General features: G+C 30.5%; 1 pseudogene across 1 annotated transcript; it reads left to right on the top strand.

Annotated features, from left to right (window-relative positions):
• The first annotated feature begins 10,404 nt into the window (after positions 1-10,404).
• On the top strand, positions 10,405-13,681 carry LOC120070813 (ribosome biogenesis regulatory protein homolog; annotated as a pseudogene). The gene is made up of 8 exons (XR_016527508.1): positions 10,405-10,662; positions 11,379-11,529; positions 11,634-11,683; positions 11,914-12,041; positions 12,255-12,372; positions 12,671-12,852; positions 13,234-13,349; positions 13,437-13,681. The product of XR_016527508.1 is annotated as a ribosome biogenesis regulatory protein homolog (transcript).
• Positions 13,682-14,542: the final 861 nt, after the last annotated feature.

The raw sequence follows: 14,542 nt of genomic DNA, 5'->3' as shown, positions 1-14,542 counted from the left end.
TTAGTTAATTAATCTCAAATCGTTGGAGCTCATGATCTGTAAGTCCATAAGGTCCATGTACTAGCTCGTAAAACACGAAAACCTTGAATTAATAAATTGAGTGAATTTGGAATGATATCAATTTGAAGTGTTCAAATTGAATTTCAACTTAAAATGTTCAAATTGAATTTGGGGTTTGAATTTGAATAGTTCAAATTCAAATTAGGGTTTGTATAATCATATTTGATATAATTAATTAACGTTTAATTTATCGAAATTAAATGAAATTAGAGAGTTTATAATATTTAAATGTTGATTTACATGAATAGGATTCATGTTTAAAATTAGGTGTGTGATTAATGTAATATTTGATCTTAAATTATTATTTAATTAAATAAATATGTTTAATTAATTAAAATAAAATAAATTTTCAATTTGAGAATTTTGAGATATTGGGTTTCAAAATTTTGAAATTAATTAATTTAGAATTAATTAAATTAGATTTTAGTTAATTTTGGAATTAATTAAAATAAAATTAACTAAAATTGGAAATTAAGTTGTTAGTGGAAACATCCAAAATTCTCTTGATGGGTGGTGGATTCTTCTAATTCACACACATTGTCCATTAATTTCATGCATTTGAAGTGGCATCAACTGGTCTCTTGAGTGCCTGCATGAAAGGAAATGATAAAACTCTTCAATTTTGAGATTGAATATGAAAAGAAACTGCTGAAAAACTAGTTTCTGTAGAAATTTTTTTTCCCTCTCTTCAAACCCACACCAAAAACTTCAAAAATTCAGCCTAATTGTGAGTCCCACCACTCAAATTTAAGGCTAGTAATATTAGAGAAGATCTCTTGGTGGTCCACGACTTCAATTGGAGAAGATTGCAGCTCAAATTTGTGTTTGAAGAGGATCTTCAAAAGTATGTATTGAAACCCTCTTAATACCCTATAAACATGCTTATTTTGATGTCAAAGTTAAGGAATTAGAATGCTTAATGATCATATTTTCTTCTACTGCATGGTTTTGTATTCCAGCATCTGTATGTCTCAATCAGAGGGGTTTATTAAACAGGGTAAGAGCAAAAGGTTTGCAAGCTAAAGCGATCCATTTATGGATTGAAACAAACATCTAGATCCTGGAATATAGATTTTGTAGGATTGTATCAATAGTGGCGGAAGCATAAGGATCATCTAAGCACTCGAATTCACTAATTTTGGCAAAATATAAAGCATGCTTTTGTAGAAACAAGTGAGTTTCAAGACATACCTCTTGTAGAACTTCTTCAAAACTCCTTCACCAGCTGCTATCTTCTCCAAATCTTGTTCTAGACCACCTCAAGATCTTCCCCACTATTCTCTTGGTGCTCTAGATTGAGTTATGGGACTCAAAACAAGCTTGAATCAAGGGTAGAAAGAGAAATGCTCACTGTAGAAAACTAGCTGAAGAACTCTTTCTTCATACCAAAATTTCTCTCAAAATCTCTATGGATTGCATGCTCGATTTTCACTCCAATCTCTTCATTATATTGTAGATCAACATGCAAAGAAAAAAGTTGCATGAGTTGCGGCTCATGCTTGGAGAAGACAAGGCCAAAGCAAATGCTTCATGTGTGAACAACTACAAAGATGGATAATCGAAAAACTCTTTTTTCTATTTAGTGTTTTGTTGTTGTTTTTTTTCTTTTCAATTTTATCATAAAATCAAATTTTGATTTAAAAAAAAAAATAAAAAATAATTAATTTTATAAATTAATTATTAAATAAAACTTAATAATTTAATATCAAATATTAAATTAATTTTAACACATATCCATCTTTATATATTTAAATCATATTTAAATATATAAGTTCTCCTATTCTATTTAATTCTAAAATTAAACATGTAATTATATCTCATATAATTACTAATTCCCTTAATTCTAATTTGAACGTTTCAAGTTAACTTACCACGCTATTCTAGAGCTAATCCGTTACGAGCTAGTAGGGGGACCTCACGTATCTACAGATCATGGGCTCTAACAATCTGAGATTAATTGGCTAAACTCATTAGACTAAATTAATCCCCATTCGTTAACTAATAAGTTACTCCACTAAAGCCCATAGTTGCACTCCCCTCATTGTAGACATATTATGTCGACATGATTTAACTATAATTAGCAAGTCGACCCTTTATAGGTTGTTCGTAATAACGGCTGAGTCAAATATTTGTTTTACCCCCAAGATTACGTCTTATTTCTCAAGTCCCTACCGATCCTCTAATGAACAACTGGTTTGTGATCCAATCATTAAACCAAACCCTCTCAGCCCAATGAGAGGGTAGGGCCCCTTGTTCAAGACTTGGATTTAATACTTGAGAGAACAACCTTTCTCCTATCCCTAAATCGGGTAGGCTGAACTCCGTCTTGCACCCTATGACCCCAGCTATCTATTCGGGCTTACCCTTGAAATGGGAGTCTTATTGAGCCAACCCTCAACTATGTAAATCTAAGGAAAATCCCAAAAAAAAATAGGAGTTCATAGTTAGCTCAAGATTAAGATCGAGTTACCTAGGTCATCTAGGTGAAATAGTCAGTCTTAAACAGTAAACAACGTGATAAAGTAAGAGTGACTTATTTCTTGGTCCTAATCTTATGCAAACTCATTGAATGGGACGTCCCCACTCCTCATGTCATAACATGTACGAATTAGGATCACATCATATGTAGCGCTTTACAACTCTTTGTAACAACTACAGAGTAGGGCACATCGAATGGTGTTACCAGAATAAGGTACCTAACCTCATTCATGTACTATAGATCATTTTGACTATTTACTCGAACCCGGTCCACTCTTATGTCTCTACATAAAGTTCAAGTACTCATACAATAGTCATGGGTCTTAGTTTATTGGATTTAGACTTTTGTATAATTTATGAAATCAATAACAAGTATATTGATCATAGAAGTTGTTTATTATTTTACAAACTCCGTGTTTTTAGGACATAAAACCCAACAGTTTGATACTGTGAAATCTTTTGACTTTGAACAGAACGTTGATGAACCTTGTGTTATAAAAAGATTATCAAGAAAACTATAGCTTTTCTAGTATTATATGTTGATGATATTCTACTCATTGGGAATGAGATAGATTTCCTGGTTGTTAAGAGATGGTTGGCATCACAGTTCCAAATGAAAATTTTGGGAGATGCACAATATGTTCTTGGAATCCAAATTGTTCGGAATCGCAAGAATAAAACGTTAGCATTATCTCATGCATCTTATATAGACAAGATGTTGTCTAGATATAAAATAAAAAATTCCAAGAGAGATCTGTTACTTTTTAGACGTAGAACTCATTTGTCTAAGAAACAATGTCCTAAGACACCTCAAGAAGTTGAGGTTATGAAACGAATTCCATATGAATCAGTAGTTAGAAGTTTGATGTATGTCATATTGTGTACATGTCCAGACATTTGCTATGCAGTGGAAATAGTCAGCAGGTTTCAATCTAATCCTGGATATGATCATTGAGCTGCCATTAAGAGCAACCTTAAGTATCTTCAAAGAATGAGGGACTACAAGCTTGTGTATGGTGCTAAGGATCTTATCCTTACTAGATACATTAATTCTGATTTTCAGACTGATGTGGATTCTAGGAAATCTACTTCAAGATCAATATTCACTCTAATTGGAGGAGCATAAATCAAAGTTGTATTGTTGATTCCACCGTGGAAGCGAAGTATGTAGCTACATGTGAAGCAGCGAAAGAAACAGTAATGTTTAGAAAGTTCTTGAATGATTTGAAAGTAGTTCCAAATATGCATCACCCTTTATTGCAATAACAGTGGAGCAGTTGCATATTCTAAAGAACTGAGGAGCTATAAGCATAGGAAGCACATCGAGCGTAAGTACCATCTCATCAAAGAGATGTGATCGTCATACAGATCGCCTTAGAGGACAATTTAGTTGATCCGTTTATGAAGGTTTTCACGGCTAAAGTATTTGAGGGTCACCTAGTGGGACTGGGACTATGGGTTTTATAAATCAATGGCAAGTGGGAGAATTAATAGGTATCTGATGTCCTAGTTTATTGTATTTATATTTATTCTCTCATACTCAACATTGTATATATGATACTCTACTGGAGTTTTAGTCCAAGTGGGAATTTTTTGGGTTGTATCTCCTAAAACTTGTAGTTTTGTGAACATTAAACTTATTCTATTTGCAATGTTATTGAGGTTTATTCAATAAAGTTTTTATTGAATGTATAAATTGCACTTGTAAAGCTTAAATCCAATAAACTAATGAACCCCTGGCTATAGCATGGATACTTGAACATTATGTGGAGACATAAAAGTAGATTAGGCTTTAATATATAGTCAAAACGGTCTATAATTATAAGGATAAAGTTGGATACCTTATCTTGGGGATACTATAGATGTGGCCCATTTTGTATTGGATACAAACGATGTGATCCTGAAATCATTCATGTGAAGACATGTGAGTGAAAACATCCTATGCAAAAGATGTTTGCATAAGACTGGACCACGAAATAGTAACTTTTCTTTATAATACCGTTTACTATTAAAACTGATTATTTCAATCTGATGACCTAAGGTAACTCGATCTTAATCCTGAGTTAACTATGAACTCCTGTTTATTCAAGATTATCCTTTTATACGCATAGGTGAGAGTGACTCAACATCGCTAAGCCTCCCATTTCAAGGATAAGACTGGGTAGATAGTTGATGACATAGTCTTGCAAGATCAAATTTGCTCCGACCCGATTTCAGGGTTAGCAGATAAGTTGTTCCCTTAAGTACTGACTCCTAGTCTTGAACAAGGGGCCCCACTCTCTCTATGACTAAGAGGGGCTCGATTTATTGGTAGGATCATAAACCAATTGTTCATTAGTGGATCAGTAAAGACTTAAGAAGCAAGATGTATTATAAAGGTAAAATGATAATTGTGACCCAACTGTTAATACAAACAACTTGTGAAGAATTGACTTACTAATCATGGTTAAATCAAATGAATAGAAATATATCTATAGTGAAAAGAGTGCAGCTACTAGACTTTAATGGAGTGACTCTGTAGTTAACGAATGTTGATTAATTTAGTTAAAAAAATTTAGCCAATTAATCTCGGATCGTTAGAGCACATGATTTGTATGTCCATTAGGTCCCCCTACTAGCTCAAAAATGGATTAAATCTTAGAATAGTGTGATGAGAAAATTTGAAATATTCAAATTCGGTTTGAAGGAATTATTAATTATATATGATATAATTATATGTTTAATTATCGAACTAAATGAATTTAGAGTACCGAAAAATATTTAAATATGATTTAAGTATTAAATACATGAATATGGATTCATGTTTGGAATAGGTGGCGTGTTAATATTAAATATTAAATTAATTAATTAATTAAATTATTTATTTATTTATTTATATTTTATTTTATTTTATTTGAAATAAATATATTTCAAATTAATTATTTGGAATAAATATATTTCAAATTAATTATTTGGAATAAATATATTTCAAATTAATTATTCGAATTAATTTTATTTAAAATTAATTTTAAAAGAATTTGGTTTAAATTAATTAAGTGAATTAATTTGAAAAAAAAAATCATTTTAAAATTGATTCTATTGAAAATCATTTTTAATTAGAAAAAAATCCTTTTAGTGGATTTATCCAACTTACAATACCTTGCATCCACTCACTATGTTAAGTCATAGTATCAATCTAACATGTAATAAGATTGCATATCAAATTTGATTAAATATGTATTTAACTAGCTAGAAAATGATTCATGCAATTATTCCCTCTAGGTTTTGGACACCAAAACTGAAAATTTCTCTAAATTCCTTCAAATTCAACCTCATTTCGGATCTCACAATCCAATATAAGTATCAAGAGAATAGTAAGAAAGATCTTGAGATGGTGTACAAGCATTAGAGTGAAGAATTGAGCGGTAGATTGGAGCTTTGGAGGAGATTCTTCGAAGGTAAATTTTTGAAACCCTAAGTTGTATTTCTAACCTTGCATGCTTGTTAGCTTAAATTAATATAGTTAGAGTGCTTACGATCCTGTTTTCTTTCACATGTTGATTATCAACACCATACAAAATGTCACTATCTATTAATGATAGACAATGATATACATTAATTGATTTCTATCAATGTCAAGAATAGACACCAGTAGATGTCTATCAATATCTATCATCTATATTATTTGTAAATAAATTAGCTCACTTTTCTATATTTCAAAATAGCCATTCATATTATTATTATTATTTGTAATATTGTATAAGCTATAATACATGATATTATACATATTGTTATGTGATATTGTTGATATGTTACTGATATTTTTTCAAAATTTATTGATACGTATTATACTTTTGGTACATATTTGATATATTATTGATATATTTAAAAGTTGTTTGATATATGGTGATATATATGGAATGTTGAATGTTGTTAGATATACTATTGATACACTTATGTCTTACTTCAATATTTACTAATTGGATGTTTGATACACTCATATTTTATATCTGATTTATTGCTGATACACTTAGAATATCATGCTTATAAAATGAAACACGCATATTTTACTTCAAAATAAGTTATTCATTGAATGTTGATTATTGTTAGATATATTGTTGATACATTTAGAATGTTGATTGTTGTTAGATATATTGCTAATACATTAATGTCATTGATATCTGGTACACTCACATCTTATATTTGACTGCATATACACTTGAAAGATCATGATTCATATTTATAAAATGAAACATACATGCTTTATTGATATACTCTCTTTTAGGTACAACAATTATGTGATTGATGTACTTTTATATTTTGATATTAAATATATAAGCTTATTGATACACTTTGATATGGTGTATATCAGCTTACTGATGCACTTTGGTTGTAAAACATGTAAAGGTTCATTTTAGTTAGTTTAGTTAAGATATTAATTATGTGGATGGTACACTTTAAATATTTTTTTTTTTTTTAAGGATGAGGTTTGAACTTAAAAGTAATAAAGTAAAATAGAAATTCGAGTACAAATTGATTTGAGATTTTTACATAAATAATCATCAAATGTATTTTCTTGTGTATTGTTTCAATGAAAGATTTTTGTAATTTCTGTGGACAGATTACCCTTTTTTTTAAATTTTCATGCATAATTGTTTTTTTTTGTATAATTATTCCTTTTTTTTATTTTCGTTTTTCCTCAATAGGTTAATGATGGAGAGAGAAACTGCATTTATTACGGAGAGAAAAAACGTATTTAATATGTTTTTTTAACATTTTCAAATGGAGAGAAAATTTGAAAATTTTCCTTTATTTAATTTAACTAGAGAGAGAAAATGCATTTAATGATATTTTATTTTTTATTTTCGTTGGTTTCACGTATTGTTTTTTTAATGGATTCATGGTCATTTAAAATATATTTCAGAATATTTTGTTAGATATTTAAAAATATTCTAACACATATATGAAAAATACCACAATATATATATTAGAGATTGATTCAATTCTTGACATAAATCACCATTTCTTTTTTTATGTTGATATTTTATATTATGTGATTGATTCATGTTTGTTCCCTTGTACATGTAATATATTTCATTGTTTATTTGGAAACATTCTAAAAAATTTATGAAATATATTGGTAAATATATTTTATATCTACTCAAATTTTCATGGTTATTTTTAAATATACCTTAGAACTCAAATACTTTTTGATATGTATGTCAATATATTTTATTGTTTATTCGATGTATATATCTCAAGTATTATGATATATATGCACTTCTATTTAGGTATTGATATTTTGTTGCTTTGGTATGTATATCTCTATATCTTCGAACATCATTTTAGATGTTTGCAAATATTCAAACCAATATATGAAATATACTAGTAAAATGGTAAAATATTTTTCAATATACCAACATATTTTTAAATATACTAGTAAAATGATGTTATATATATATATACCATAGTTTAGATTTATGGTTATTTTCAAAAATATGTTAGAACATTTGCCTCAAATGTTTGCAAATATTGTAAACAATATATGAAATATACTAGTAAGATTAGAAACGAATATATATAAATCACAAATGAATTTATGTTCAATATATATTAGTGTATTTATCATAATAAAGAAAGTCTCAATAAAAAATCAAAGATATATATCATAGTATATATCGAAAAATCACCTTATATATTGAAAAAGAATATATATATCACAATACATATAAAAAAAACCACCCTATATATTGAAAACGAAAAATCATCATACGATAGTATATATATATATATATATATATATATATATATATAAAACCCATATGACAGTATATATCATAGTATATATAAAAAAAACCACAATATATACCACTGTCGACCATCATCATCTAGAACCCCGAGCAAATGGTTCATCCCGTGTTGGATCTGTTCGCCCCACGCTGGAAAATAACTCCACGTCGAATTTGCTCGCCTAGGCCGAAAAAATTATCCCACGCTAAATCTCCTAGCCCGACATCGTAAAAACGCCCCGCGCCAGATCTGCTCGCCACATGCCAAAGATGTGTCAGATCTACTCGCCCTGCATTGAAAGATTCGCTCTACGTGCCAAATCTGAGGAAGAAGGCGATGACTAAATCTTGGTAGGTGCGTCATCGATGATGACAAGATGGATAGACGGAGGGAGGTGACAACGATGGCAAGGTGGACCGACGGTGGGAGGTGGCGACGGTGGCAAGGTAGATGGAGAGAGAGACAGCGATGGAAAGATGAGAGAGAGTTTTGAGAGAGAAATTGAAGAAGATGAAGTACGGGTTGGATATGAGAAGATGAAGTATGGGTTGGATATAAAAAGATGAGAGAGAAATGAAATTATTAAAAAGAAATCATTAACGAAGGTGTGAGATATGAAAAGTTTTTCCAGTTTTGCATGAGAGAAAAATGAAATTATTAAAAAGAAATTGTTTATGAAGATGAATGGGATATAAAAAGTTTTTCCACTTTTGTATTATTTTTAATGTTTGGAGGGTTAAATAATAAAAGATCACTTATTTTTTTTAAATATAAAGTTCAATAATGTGACATTTATGAAAAAAAATGAAAAGTTCAATATATAAGTGTAATATTGGGTTATAATTAAGACTATATGTATAAAAATTCCAATTGATTTCTAATATTTTGGAAAGGAGAGTAAATGAAAATTGAACTCGAAAATCTTTAGCAGTGTAATATACATTGATTACTCTAAACTTGATATAATGATATAACCATTAATATCTTATCTAAAACCAAAAAAATCAGAAAAATGGAACGATTTTTCATGACCTATATTAAATAAACGACCACCAAATTGAACAAAAACCCTTCAACTAAAACAAAAAAAAACCCACCTGTTATTGACTTGATTCCAATTTGTCTTCAAAACTTTCCTATAATTAAAGGTGATTTTGAATTTTGAATTTTTAAAATTAGAGGAAGAATTTTGAGAAAATATCGTGATTTGAACTTTGGTTGCAAAAAGTTAATATTTATACTATACTATATTAATGATTTCGGCCTTTCAGATTTCAAAATCACCAAATTTTGTATACTCTAAATCAATTTCGTTTATTTGCCAACCATAACTACTTTCAGGTTAAGTAATTTTGGTAATAACAAAAGTGATTAATAATTATAGTCATGTCAAAATCACTCCTACCATGTAGTCTTAATTAGAGATATCTACGAAAATTTCATTCTTCGTCCCCATCCTCGTCCATCTATTCTACTCTTCGTCCCCGCGAATTTCCCTGCGGAGAATGGGACGAAAATTTCTCGTGGGCAAAATTTTCTCGCCATCATTTTTTCTAATAATTTTTTATTTAAATTAAATTTATATTTTTAACAATTTATCCAATACAACTTTCATTTAAATAAAATATTATTAATTTTGGTAATAAAAATAATAATACACATTCAATTGAAAAAAATGTAATTAAAATGCTAAATTCTCATAATTTTTATAAATTAAAATTCAACAATTAGAACGTCTCATCTTAAATATTACAACATCTAAGGAATTAAAGTAATAAAGTCTTAAACTTAAATAATTAAAACTTTCATAATCATCCTAACAAAATCTACAATATTAATATATATATATATATAATTTATATACAGAAGTCGAGACGGGGTGGGGCAGGGATACGAGATCGGGAATATATTCCCTGTTTCTGACCCCAAATTGCAAACGGAAAAAAACATTTCACTCTCCCTTATTTTATGTATATTCGAGAATTCCCTACCCATTCAAGTGGGTCCTCGTGGACTCCGACCCCTTGAATTTTTTTTGACATCTCTAACCTTAATTCATTCCGTTGGTTATAGGTTGACACTCTTTTCTTTTAATTCAAGTGATTAATAATTCGATTGGTTGGCCGTGAGATCAATTTAGGGCTTAATGAACAATGCGAAAAGCAAAACTTATATAACGGCGTCGTTCTGACCTCTGGTCCCACTCTTAAACCCTGAATTTGGTATTTTTCTCTTTCGCCTGAGAAGTCTCTTGAATCGGCCGGAGATGAAGATCCAGCAGCCTGTTCAGGTCGACCTTGGTCATCTCATGGCGCTCAATCCTCACTACAATTTTATCTCCCCGCCGTCCTCCAGGTTAGTCTCTTCTCCCTCCGACAATCTCTTTTTCAAAGCACGTACTACGCGGATTAAGTTCGCATTGTTTCGGAATTTTTTTTCTCTCTGAATTCAATGGGGCTTTTCGTTTGGGTTTCTGGTACTGCCCTTTCGTTTCTGTTGATTGACATCTTTGAACCGAATTGGCTTTGAAGAACAACGCCTTGAATTCTGTTTATTTGATTATTATTGACTATGTGTGTCGATAAATTACTGCAAACATGTTATTGAGAAAATTCGATAATTAGAGAAAACTAGGATGTACTCAATATCTGACCCTACCATCTTTGAGGGTTTTGGTTGTTCAGAATAGGTTAAATCACAAATTTTGTTCCAGTGTGGAGAAAGTTAGAATTTAGTACTGGACTATTTATGACTTATGAGAATAGTCCCCAAAGTTTCATTCAATAATATTCTCGTATCAAACAAAATCCTAAGGACTATTTATGAGGTTTTATCAAGTAGGGACTATTATCGAACGAAACCCTATGAACTATATATGAGGTTTTATCAAGCCAAAGGTATTCCATTTTAATTTTAAAACCATAGTGACTAAATTCTAACTTTTTTTTTAATTGTAGAACCCAATTTGGCCTTTAGAATCAAGTAAATTATTAAACACGTTGGCACATACATATTCATGTTATTTGAAGAGGATCTTTACTGTTTTTGGTTTGTTACTTTTATAATTATAGGGAGGAGTTAGTGAACGAATGTCTACAGAAGGGTACGGAGCTAGTTCAAGCTATTGCGAATGAACTTTTCTTCCTGCCCTCAACTGAAGACAAAGATGGTCCTCTAGTGGAGTTGCCTCCACCTAAAACAAGATTGCCTAGGGGGAAGCATGTAAGCCCTTTAATATTTAATATTTTTGTTTATCTTCTCATTGTCCCTTTTAAACTATGGATGTCTACATTATTGGTTGATGTAACATTTTTCTTGCTTTCCAGCTTCCAAAGCCTAAGCCTCCTACAAAATGGGAACTTTTTGCTAAAAAAAAGGTTGGCCATTTTTGTTCTGCTTTCCTCTGTTTTTATGATGTTCTGTTTTGTCTTAAAATATTCATATTTACAATCATTCAATTGTGTGGCTTGAATTGAATTGAGCTGAAAGGCTGACTTTCTATAAAGGAAAAAACGGGTAAAAAGAGGCATAATCCAGTCAAATACAAAACTTTGGAATTGGGAGTTTCTTGGGTGGAATTTAATTTTAGTACTTTGCAACTTTTGCAGGTATAAATATCATAAAAAGAGGTAAGAATGTGTTTGATAAACAAACTTGTACATGGAAGCGTTGCTATGGTTATGATCGTGCAAATGATGAGAACATTCCCATCCTTGAGTCCAAGATGACTGATGGTATTATTTAATATAACCTTGCATTTTAAGATGAGCCACTTTTCTTTTTATTAGTTATATGCCTTTGTATCTTATCTTTTGTTTTCAAATTTTTGAACACGATAACTTTGACAGAGGTAATTTGTATATTGATTATTTATATTACTGGCACTATCCATGCTCAATTAATAAAAATATCAAAATGCTCATTAAGTATAATGTTTTTTGTTGCAGATCTGGAGGTGGATCCCTTTGCCGAGATGCAAGCAAATAAGAGGAAACAAATTGAGAAGCAAGAAAAGAATCGCTTACAGAATCTGAAACAAGCTGCAAAAGTTGGTGCTTTGCCAAGGTTTTACCATCTTATCACAATTTTTGGACGTTGTTCAATTAATTAGATTATATCTTCTCACTTTGCAGAGACCTCCATTTCCCTTTTCTCCTTCCCGCTGGTACAAGAATATTCTATCATGCTAATGATGCATTTGGGTCGTTAAATTTCATCGATACTGTCCCTTACCACTTCTTGTACCTGTTAAACCCATTGATTTGTATTCGTTTCCGAAGATATCATCGTCTTAAATCCATCTTTTGATTTTCATAATTTTTCTGTTGTATTGTATATAACTAAGTTGACTAAACTTATGCAGCCACGTTCAACTAGCAGCAACTGCTTTGCCCATAATAGGGACACAAGCTGCAACAAAGAAAATGACAAAAGATGAGCTTGGAAATGTGGCTGGAATGGCTGCAACCGCAACGGCTAGTGGTGGAAAATTCGACAAGAAGTTTCCTGGGGAAAAGCTTCCAAAGCATGAAGGGAAATATCGCAAGATTAACTAAATAAACCTTTTCCATGGATTCACCTAAAAAAACACATAACAATCCTTGCCAAAGTGAGCTTTGCTTAGTGGTATTGGCATGACCTCCATCCCTAAATTCGGAGGTTCAATCTCCCACTCTGTAATTATTGTACTAAAAAAACATATAACAATCCTTCTAGGGTTTAATATCCTAAGGTTTCATTGACACCTAAAAGTTATAGGGTTAGACAAGTTGTTCTATGAGATTAGTCGAGGTGTGCGTAAATTAGTCCAAATGCTCACGATATCAAAAAAAGAACATATAACAATCCTTCTCCTTGGTAGGTTGGGGTATATTATGTATATTATATACTATCACAAAGTGAATATTTTGTTCTTCGTTTACGTGCAGTTTTTGCCTGTCGTGGAAGGAACTGGTGTTGGTTCCGAAGAAATGGAGCAAACTGAGAAAGTCCTGAACCGACTAATATCCAAAAATTCACATGAGATACTAAACATCAATAAGGTCTTTTTATATTTTAGTTCTTTGTTGAAATTAACCAACATTTTCCTCGTTACTCCATTGAAATTTTTGTCTAATTCCTGAGTATAGGCTGTCAACATGTGCAATGTGAATAGGGAGAAGAGGCCAACTCATGAAGGAAGAAAACCCTCGTCGTCAAGGTCGAGCAAGTTGAAACCAAATAAGAAACTTCAAAAGAAGTCACTGAAGAGAAGGGAAAGGGAAAGGGAAAATGTTATTCTCTATAGACGATAGTATTTTTTTTTTTAATTTTTTATTTTTTAAACACTAGTCTTTAGGGAAAAAAATTTTGCATTTTGCCATTTACCGTATTAGTTTTCTTCTCTATAGAACTAGTATTTTAGGACGTGCTTTGCACGTTTGTTTATTTATTTATTTTATTCAAGTGAATAGTTTATTTTTTGTATATCTAATATTCATTAGAAGATTTTTGAAATAATAATAAGTAATTGTCTATTGCAATTTAAACTAAATAAAAAATCTTAAGGATAGATAGATTACTTTTATAATAATAATAATAGTTTTTCTTATTATTATAATAGATTCTAAACATATTTGTTAAAAAGAAAGGTATTGGAAAAGAAAAATGGACAAAAATGACCTCCTTCCACTATATTTTTTCAAAAAAAGGACACTTGTTTAGAAACTTGTGTTTGTGGATCTCAGGATGATGAAAGTGATGTAAGCGTTAATTACTTTTCTATTCTTTTCAATTTCTTAAAAAAAACTTGTACAATACATTACATAAAAAAGTATTGAATATCTTGATCATTTCTTTTTATCTTTTCGAATTAATTGTGCTAGCTTGTTTATCGATTCCTTTTGTTATATGATCGCATTTCAAATATGTAACTACTTCCCTACTTTTGATTTTGATTATATGATCGCATTTCAAATATGTAACTACTTCCCTACTTTTGATTTTGATGTTTCTAACATTTTTTGTCTAGCATTTTAGAGGTTTTCAGTGATACAAGGCCAAATAAGTTGTTGAATAATCAATAATACTGGCTTTAGTCAGTAACTAAATATTCGAACTCCAACGGTATAAGACTGAATTATGTCTTATGTTAATTTTAAGTAAAGACAACTTTGTATGTTTAATTACTATTGCACCCTTCCCAACTTATTACATGCAGTTACCCACAACAACCCTTCCCAACTTATTACATGCA

Source organism: Benincasa hispida, chromosome 2, assembly GCF_027475165.1.
Source record: "Benincasa hispida cultivar pf3 chromosome 2, pf3_genome.v1.1, whole genome shotgun sequence".
Classification (NCBI taxonomy): Eukaryota; Viridiplantae; Streptophyta; class Magnoliopsida; order Cucurbitales; family Cucurbitaceae; genus Benincasa; species Benincasa hispida.
Note: the sequence above shows the minus strand (reverse complement) of the source record. Positions and strands in the feature narration are given on the sequence as shown.